A 3,750-nucleotide genomic window follows, 5' to 3' on the forward strand; every position below is an offset into this window, starting at 1 on the left:
ACATGATAATAAAGTCAAGCATGTTCGGTTATTTGAACTAGTCTAACATTGATATGTAATTAAAGGATGTGTTATTGCATGTGTTTATTGTTTGAGTATATATGCATAAACAGTGATTTAGTCTCGTTCTTTTGGTATTAGTTAGCTAAGTGAGCTTTGGTTTGCATTAGGGCTTCACGAGTTGTTACTGAAATGTGATGATTTGATGATTTTCAATCTCCTAGGAACGGTTAAATATGACAGATGAGCACAAATATTGACCCTATATTGTGACACCCTCATTTTTAGCGATAAATAAACACGTAAATTCTACAGAAAAACTGACAGGATATGTTTGTAATTGGTTCAACCAGATAAAACCTGTAATTTTCAAAACTTTTCTAAACCATTCACAAACATTTCCAAAAGAAGAGTGCCAAAACCTGCAAATACTAACAAACTAATTTACATAACCATGCTAAAGTCGCGAGAGTAAAGTGATACAACCCAAAGTAAAAGAGGGAGACATATGTCCCTCCAAAATATAAACACAACCATATGTTTAAAGGTTTACTACAAAATATAACCAAACTAAGTCCAAGGTTCTTTTGCTCACTAGCTCGTCTGTGACCCCATCTAATCATCATCAACCTGTCAATCGCATTTTATACAAACACGAAAGCCACAATTCAGTGGGGAGTAACTTCGAGTCCTCCCAGCCACGAAATGTCATATTTAATGTAACATGTAATGTAACATGTAAACAACATCACAAATAATCCAGATATCAAGTATTCTAACATATGAACACTAAACTGACCAAATTAAACTATCATGTGAAACATATAACAAGCAGTAATCCAAACTTTATCAGTTGTAACCGGCTTGCATCTCACCTATTACAACTCATAAAATCACCCTAAAAGAAAGGACAATATATCAAAGACAGGCATAAGTTCTTAGTACGGTCAATAGTCACTCTGTAACTCGAGTCTATACCACGAGGTAGGGAAGGTAATCGAACCGGTATCCTGGCTCAGAGGTTCTATCAAAACATGGCCAGGACACAACACAACCCTAGCCTAAAATGCACTTGAGACCTAGACATGCGGATACACACCACCGCACCCAAGACTCACAATTTTTCTAAAACAAAGTGAGTACCCTAAGGAATCCACCAAAGGGTTGGCTAGTACTTAAGCTGACCACTTACTATCAAAATAAGTAACGAGGTCATGCCCCAACTTGGATATAATCCCACCAAGTCAGGAACACAAAGGCTATTAAGCAGTGAACATATACTTGTCAAAGACTATAAAGGCCTATCTATGACAAACACAACAACCTGCAAGAAGTATTTAATACCAATTCCATTTCCAGCAATATTAACAATATTAAAGGTTTCGGGGAATCCAAGGCCGTTTCTACAATATAAGAACCCATTCAAATCAACCAACAACACATGTGAACTAAAAACATAATAAATGGCCTAAAACAAGAATAAGGCCAATTATCCATTTTTCACAATAATTTACATCCAACCGAATTTTTACCCGCAACCCCGATCCTCCAGTGCACGGGTTAAATCGCTGGCCGACCAATCACACGATTGATCGACATCGATTGATCAAAGGGACCAAGGCTCGATTTTCGGCTTAATCACCAAAACATTGCAATTATCACTATAAAATTCATTTTAAGCTTATTCTTTACAATTTCATATCATAACCTATCCTAACATGTGCAACTACCAATATAAACATAATTATACCATCAACATTATATTTACTACTAATATGATTCATTTCAAAAGATTACCCATTTGTTACTTATACTAAATATAACATTAATAAACCCGTAACGACAAATAATGCATGAAAAACCGCGAAACAAGCAACGGGCCAACCCGGGCCAACCCAGGGCCTGCCGTGGGCCTGCCTGGGCCTGCTGGCCGCCATCCCAAACCCTCCATTTTTCCATTTTTGTTCAGTTTAAGATCGTCTGAAGCATCAATTAATCATTCCCATTTCATTTCCATACTAATAAGTGAACTTAACATACAAAAGACATGAATTTAACCTATATTTTCATGTGAAATAAACTACTCAAATAACCTTCACAAAAATCATACAAAAAGCAAAGAATGTGACATTTATTCGTCGAGTAACTCGAAATATGTTACCTTAAGCTAGAAAAAGGCAAAATAACCCTTGAGAAAACCCTAAAAACAGTAGCTACCCATCATCCTCTACTATATAGGAGTCCCCTATATCATCCTCATAATCTTCACCTATTAAAAACAACAAAAACACAATAATAATCACTAAAACCGAAATTTTGCCCAAAAATCATCTTAAATCGACATAATGAAAACTGAAATTAAAATATACTAGGATGTAGATCTTGAAAAGAGGATTCCGAAAATATAAATTTTGCGAAAATCGGACTAGAAACGAAGAAATTATGCTGAAATTACGATTGTAAGCTTATTTGTTTTTTTTTTCTTTTGTGGATTTCGGTAGAACAAAGCTCAAGAGCAAAATGAAAAAAATGAAACACTATGAAGAAAGGGGGAGGCTGGATGCCTCATGGAGGGGGTTAGGTCTATTTTTTTTTACTCGGTTTTGATTCGTTTTGACGGGAATTCAAATTATTCGTCAAACGCGATTTCCGAAAACGCTAAAGTTTTTAAACACGAGTTTACTAGAAAATTAAGTACCCCTATGCCCTATATCCTAACTCATTTACCCAACGACCGTAAGAAATAGAAAATCCCATGTTTACGACTTTTCATCGAAATAACCTTTTATTAAAGAAAATGTTCAAATATAGTTTAAATTACTTTTAAACATTTCCAAACTATCAAAAATAATTATATTACTTCAAAATAAAATAAAATTATATTTTATCGAATTATTATTATTTCAAATAAATTAATATTAAATTAAAGTTGATTTAAAATATTACTTTTGCAATAAAATAACGGTCCGAAATTACGGGGTGTTACATATATGGTGGATTGTGGTTTGTTATATCATTAAAGATGTTGGTGGTGCATCACGAAACCCCGGGGTCTGTAGTTATATGGGATGAATAAGAAACTTCGGGACGAAGTTTGTTTTTAGGGAGATGTAAGGTGATACTATGTTTTCTATGTGGTTATTTGGATTTCCATTAGTAATTACTAATTCAAACATTGCGGTAACATGTTTATTATATTGAATGATAGCTTCTGTGTGTGGTCGAACTATAGTTGTATATGTTGTTTATATGTTTTATTTAGAATTGTATAGTTGCATATGTTGTTTATGTTTTATTATGAATTGTATTATAAGGAAAGACTGTGATAATGCGTGGTTTGTGGGGTTTTATATGAGTTAGGTTACGGGGACGTAACCTTCTTTTATGAGGGATAAAATGTGACAACCCGAGCTTACTCAAGTCTATATCAGTTAGCATAGATTTTACTAGTTATGCATATGAGTTATATTATGAGTATGAGTTATATTGTGTTAATATATGTGATGTTAGGTGTGGTTGGTTGTAGTTGGTGCGAACTTCGAGGATGAAGTTCTTTTTAAGAAGGGAAGACTGTAATACTCCGTATTTTACTTGGAGTACTTGGTCGAGTACTTGGTTGGTACTAGGTCGAGTGTGTGTTACTCGGCCGAGTGCACTTGACCGAGTAAACCGGTTCAACGAGTGTGACGGTTTTCATTATGTTGTGACCAAGGGTTTTGTTTATAACTCTTAAGTCATTTCTAAAATCAT

The 3,750-nt window shown here is 34.5% G+C and overlaps 1 long non-coding RNA gene across 1 annotated transcript; it reads right to left on the reverse strand.

The window, feature by feature from the left end:
• Positions 1 to 532: 532 nt before the first annotated feature.
• On the reverse strand, positions 533 to 2,589 carry LOC141637283 (uncharacterized). Its single transcript, XR_012541707.1, has 3 exons — positions 2,370 to 2,589; positions 2,162 to 2,269; positions 533 to 630 (listed from the first exon to the last, which is right to left on the reverse strand). It is a non-coding gene; the product is annotated as an uncharacterized LOC141637283 (long non-coding RNA).
• Between the last annotated feature and the right edge of the window lie 1,161 nt (positions 2,590 to 3,750).

This window comes from Silene latifolia, unplaced genomic scaffold (assembly GCF_048544455.1).
Source record: "Silene latifolia isolate original U9 population unplaced genomic scaffold, ASM4854445v1 chrun_scaffold_16, whole genome shotgun sequence".
Lineage (NCBI taxonomy): Eukaryota > Viridiplantae > Streptophyta > Magnoliopsida > Caryophyllales > Caryophyllaceae > Silene > Silene latifolia.